Source organism: Sinohyriopsis cumingii, chromosome 5, assembly GCF_028554795.1.
Source record: "Sinohyriopsis cumingii isolate HCF-2022 chromosome 5, ASM2855479v2, whole genome shotgun sequence".
Taxonomy (NCBI): Eukaryota; Metazoa; Mollusca; class Bivalvia; order Unionida; family Unionidae; genus Sinohyriopsis; species Sinohyriopsis cumingii.
In genome coordinates this window covers 13,527,351-13,533,496 of record NC_142965.1, presented here as the reverse complement: position 1 = coordinate 13,533,496, position 6,146 = coordinate 13,527,351, and positions in this window count along the sequence as shown.

The following is a 6,146-nucleotide window of genomic DNA, read 5'->3' as shown; positions in this document are numbered from 1 at the left end:
GGTATAGGCAGAAAAAATGGACTGACCTTTGCTCATGTGTGTGTGTGGTTTGGACTAGTTCAAACGATGTGTGATCGAAACTGAATGTTGTGGTGTGGTTAAGACGTTTGATCATGGAGTTCTTTGTGATGACAGGAATTCCACCTCCGCGAGAGTTACGGGGGAACGACTTGATGGAGTAACCAGTGGGTGTTAGATCCGCACACTTGGGCTCATCGCCTGATGTTTTTAGCCATGTTTCTGTCAGGAAAAAAGACGTCAATATTCTGGTCGTTGATAAAATTAACTATTGCTGTGCGCTTTTCCGGTGGTCCTACTGACTGGGCATTGAATAGTGCAATACGCAGAGGTATCTATTGGATAGTTGACACAAAGGTTGACGAATTAATAGGGAATTGAATTAGGTTATCTAAATTGACGGTCGAATTTTTTTTAAATTGTTGAACCGAAATAAGGGAGATAACCTGGAATTATTCTTCCTGTTTTACGCCGGCCAGCTTTGAAACAACGTTTCTTTTTTCGCTTTTGTTTACATTTAGGTAATGATGAATGTAGTTCCAGTTCGTTTAGTCTAGAGCACAATGTAGTGTGGACAGCCAAGGAGTGATCATTTAAAGCAATTAATGAGGGTCCATCATAGCATAAACGGGTTGACTGGCGAGCATCACGTGATGGCGGTTTGTTCAAAAACAGTGGAGCAAGACAGCTGAGAAAAAGTCTAATCGTTCTCATTTCCAAAACAAGGAGATGAAGAAACACATACGAATTGTACAGCCAATACATAATGAACAAAATAGCGTAGATGAAGACAGGCAACAAGCACAAATATCATGAAAAAGGCACTAAAAAACGGAAAAGCTTCTTCACGCCGGTTAAGCGATAGCGGCCATCATGTTTTCAATATTTCTTGCCATTTATTTACCACCACCATTTATATGTTTATTATATATATATATATATGTTGAAAAATGAATCTGTTCATGTGTCGGAAAATACATAGAACAATTAGTTAATGTACAGAAGATCAGAAAAATATCCAAACTTGAATCATTCGAGCGCTTTCGCATCATCTTTATGCACGCTCTTCAGGTGAATACATTATTTCTTCACAATATTTTTTGTAAATATACAACTTTACGTCATTGTAATATAATGACGTCATTGTTTTTACTGCGAGATATTAATAACGTTCGTACACACACCCACACACACACCCACACCCACACCCACCCACACACACACACACACACATATATATATATATATATATATATATATATATATATATATATATATATATATATATATATATATATATATATATATATATATATATATATATATCATACCTGAACACAAAATTGATTTTCAAATAGCTTCAAATGACATGAAGGTGCAACAGTGCATTGATACAATGTAAAATTTGATTCATACAAATTAAAATCATTGAATTTTTTTTAAAGTCATTATGATACGAAAATGTATTAGCGAATTGGTACAGTGTGTCACTAATTCACTGGTCTACAATTTTTTAGAATTCGTCTGCTTCAGAGATAAAACATGCTATTTGTTACGAACTTTGTGTACTGAATTCAAGTATGACAATTTAAACAACTGTTTGGCTACTGTTTCCAAGATATTTAAGTTTTTACATTTTATGTCTATTTATATTGTGTAGATAGTAAGTTTTAATCATAAATTGTAAACATAGGTATTTTCACGTGTTTATGGTTGCTTTACATGATAATATTGCACCTGTCTCCTTTATGTAACACTTATAATCATGAAAAGGTTATATAAATAAAATTTGTTATGAAACAAAAGGCACAAAACTATTGCATATATATATAAGTACATAGTTTAGTCCTTATTCAATGTCTTCTCGGCGCTTCGCGGCTTGTTTCTTGTATAAATCAGTAGAGCATCTCTTGTCACTGTCCAGCAATAGTCTACAAGTAGTGATGGGCTCCATTTGCCCAGGCAGCGTTTCTCCATTGTTGAATTGTCCTGGTGAAATCGCTCGCCGTGCTCGTCGCTCTCTGCTCCATAGTTTGGTGGAAAAACAATCTAGATGAGAGTGCAAAAGATGTATCGTTAGTGACATGTTGCAATCAAGGATTTTGTATGCTTTGAGGAGGTTTTCCACCAACTCTCTGTAGTTGTCTGCCTTGATGTCCCCCGAGAAGATTTGTTGCCACTAACTTGAAGGGTTTCCATGCCATCATTTCCTTGCCAAGCAGTGCACGGTCAAATACATCATCTCGAAGAAGTTTACGAATCTGAGGACCAACAAAGACACATTCCTTTATCTTAGTTTCACTTAACCTTGAAACGTTTCCACGGAGGTACTTGAAAGTTGCTTGTATTTTGTCCATGGCCTTGACAATGTTCTTGACAATGTTCTTCATCAGACACTGCTTGATGTGCAAGAGTGATAACACAGTCTTCCTTGTTTCCACAAGTGGTGGATGTTGAACACGTTTCCTCCCATGCTCCAATGACTGTCGGAGTGGCCAATCACGCTTGATGTCATGGGAATCTCTCGCACGACTATACCATTCACAGGAAAAACAGCAGCACTTTGTGTATCAAATCTGCAGAATAAGCTAGAGAGCAAGAACATTCAAATCGTCACAAAGCTGTCACTGATGTTGTTCATAGTTTATGCACCTCAAACGTTGTTTCATATTTTCATAATTTTCCTTCATATGGACTACATGACCAGCATGAATTGATGGCACAACATTGCCATTATGCAGCAAAACAGATTAAACACTCGTCTTCGATGAACAGTCTCCATTCATCAGAATCATGCTCGATTTTGAGGGCAGCCATCACACCATCGATGTTATTGCAGGCTACAAGATCACCTTTATGAGGAAGGATGGGACAAGACCCTTTTGACGGTCAGGGAACATGGAGACCCTAACATCATCTGCCAGGAGATTCCACTGCTATAGTCGGGAGCCCAACAGCTCTGCCTTACTCTTGGATAGTTCCAAATCTCTGACCATGTCATTCAGTTCACTTTGTGTGTGGTTCAGAGGAGAAGAATCGAAGAAAAAATGGATCATGTGACATTAATGGTTGAGAACCAGACGTTTCATCCTCTTTCTCGTCTGACTCAAGTGAGAATGATTCTGGTGCATCAGGAACATGCAGTCCTTCTCTGTGGGGTACTGGGCGGATAGCTGATGGAATGTTTGGACAATCCACAGTCCACCTTTTCTTCTTTGACACACCTTTCCCATTTGCAGGCACCATACAGCAGTACCAATGATCTGATGACTGTCTTCAAAAGACATAGATATCCTTTTCCTGTTTAACTACTGGCGAAGATTTGTTGCACAAGTATTGCAGCATATGTGTGGGCCCACATCTTGTTCTGATCTCCAATTTTGCAGCCTAAATAAAGGTGAAAGGCTTTGTTAACTATAGAGGTGTTACTGCGCTTTTGTGATGCAAAAATCACTTCACCATAAACATAACAGAAATTATCTGCATTGTTCACAAAAGTACGAGGCATCTCTGCTAACTTTGGCTCAACAGAAATGTATCCCTTTGTTAAATCAAACACTGCCAAATAAAACTGATTTCTAGTGCTTAGTTATAACTGTACCATCTTTGACTTCATAATGCAATTCATGTCATGTATGACACCATGCCAGCATCAGATTGCATCATTCATTGTTTTGCCTAACCCAGTCATAGATTTGTTCATAAATCCAGTCAAAGATGTATGCTAGTCATTTCTGGTATAAATTTAAATCCCTTCCCGTTATGACACTTATCCTCCGACCCAGTATCATATCTTTAAAACTAGAGCCAGACAACAAGTTTAAGCATCTTTCTCGATCTCAGTGACCCAAAATTAGAAAAGTTTGACCACATTTGTTTAGTAAGCATTTTGACCGTAGACCGGTGTTATCGTGTTTAAATGTTTATAACGAAGTAACTTGAGTTATTAAGGTCTGGATGTAGAGTACATATAAAAAAAGAGTTTCTTTTCTTCAATTAAAGATTCACAATTAGTTAATACTTTATATAAGGAAAATACTTTGAAATTTCCTCCTGACTGGTTATGTATGTGCTAACTGACCTTTAAAAACCTTTGTTCTTCTGTTTTTGTTTGCTGTGTACTGTCGTCTTCTTCCATAGCTCATTTGTCGTCTGACCTATGTAAAGGTTTCACTCTTCACACATATTAATGCATAAATCACATTTCTTGAATTGCAGTTCATGTTATTTTTACCTTTAAATAGCTTACCCTTTTTAAATTTGTATTGAGTTTCCTTCTATTATATTTGAACAAGTTTTGCATCTTCTCATACTACTTTTGGTCAAATTTAGATCCAGTTTTAATTTGTTTCAGATATTTTTATTGTATCCCACTATTAATAATTTCCTTTTTTCCAAGACACTTGCCATTTCCCACTACGTCTGAGTATATATATATATATATATATATATATATATATATATATATATATATCACAAATATGAAAACTTCTTTCTTTGAGGGCAGGTCCTTGCCACCTACAACAAGAGAAGCATTATGAAACCACATCAACTGCTTCCCAATGACGTTTTGGTTGCTACGACAGTCTGATATTACAAATATTCAATCTGACGAGATTTGTCAACATCGTGAAATAAAGTTTTCTGTTCGCTTTCACGTTGTGTTTGCAATGACAAGTGATACAGAAGTTGAGTTGCTTATTTTATTTCCTAGTCAGTAGAAACTTTTTGACAACACCCCATTACTGAATACAGCATCCTCGTGTAGAACTCATCGCAAAGATGAGGTGACATCATGCTTATATGTTGCATAACAACGTTCCTGACCATTGCACACTTTCTGATCATATTCGTTTCGAGTGTATCAACTTCCACCATGTAAGGCAGAATAAAGGTCCAATTGTACAAAAGTTACATGCTTATATACCTAATGGAGTTGTTGTTCAAAAGTTTCGACATTGCATTGTATTCATTTGTTTGTTTATTTTGACATTAATTTTAAGATGGCAACCTAGTTGGTATCAAGCTACTGATGGAAGAGCCATATCGCCATCTAATTCCTTAACATAAAGGGAGTAAGAATCTTAACACCTATATACATGGATCTGAAGGCAGTATTTTATTATCGAATATACTCATCGGATAAACGAATCGACAGGTATGTAAATAAAAGTTGTGCTGTAAATAAGGTACACCACATAAATGAAGCAAATAGATCAGTAAGCGGCACCAAGTTTTACGAAGTACTAGGCTTGGATTCAGCACTGTATTATGCACAATCCACGCCACATATTGTGGCTGTCACATCTCACGATGGACCCGTATGTCAGCAAACTAAAGAATCCTTAACTAGTGGACGTATAACAAACATATTGCAACACTGTATCCATTGTTATCTTATGCTGAAACCTATTGTTTTCGTCAGAATCCTAACAAGCTTATTCCGTGATGTTTATGAAACAAATTAATGGCTCTTGGTTTTGTGTGCGGATATGTTTTTTTCCGAATCTTGTAAATCTATCCAAAGGAATCAGTAACATGAAGGTTAAATCTGGCTATCCGTTTAATAGACAAACGACTTATGAAAATGTTTTCGCCATCGAAATGTTAGCATTAAAGTTATGTTTCCATCCAACCTGACATTATCTTGGGGAAATTTTCTTTCTATAAAGCTTTAACAATGACACAAAACAATCCTCTTGTTGTCTGAAGTATATTCAGTGTAGGATCTAATTTTGACGACACAAATTTATGATATCGTTGCAAACTGGGTACTGTTATTTTTTGGTTTAGAGTGGTCCACTAGAAATCAACAGGCACGACTGGTGTTCGGCATATAACAAACGATAACATTAATCCCTCCATCTAAATGCAAATAAAATATTTTGTTTGTCTTTATCACCATTGTCTGATATAGAGCAACAAGAATGACCTGCTTGTTTAGCCTTTTTGTAAATATATTAATAAAGGTATGGTCTACTTTAAAAGTCGGTGTTATAGTTCAGGCATCATGCCTGCGAGGTTTTGGGAATTGTCTCTTTCGCGTTACGTATGCATAAACTATGCATGGAATGATACCCATTTCCCAGGTGGACTAGGTACCAATAACAGCAGCAATAAATTGTCGA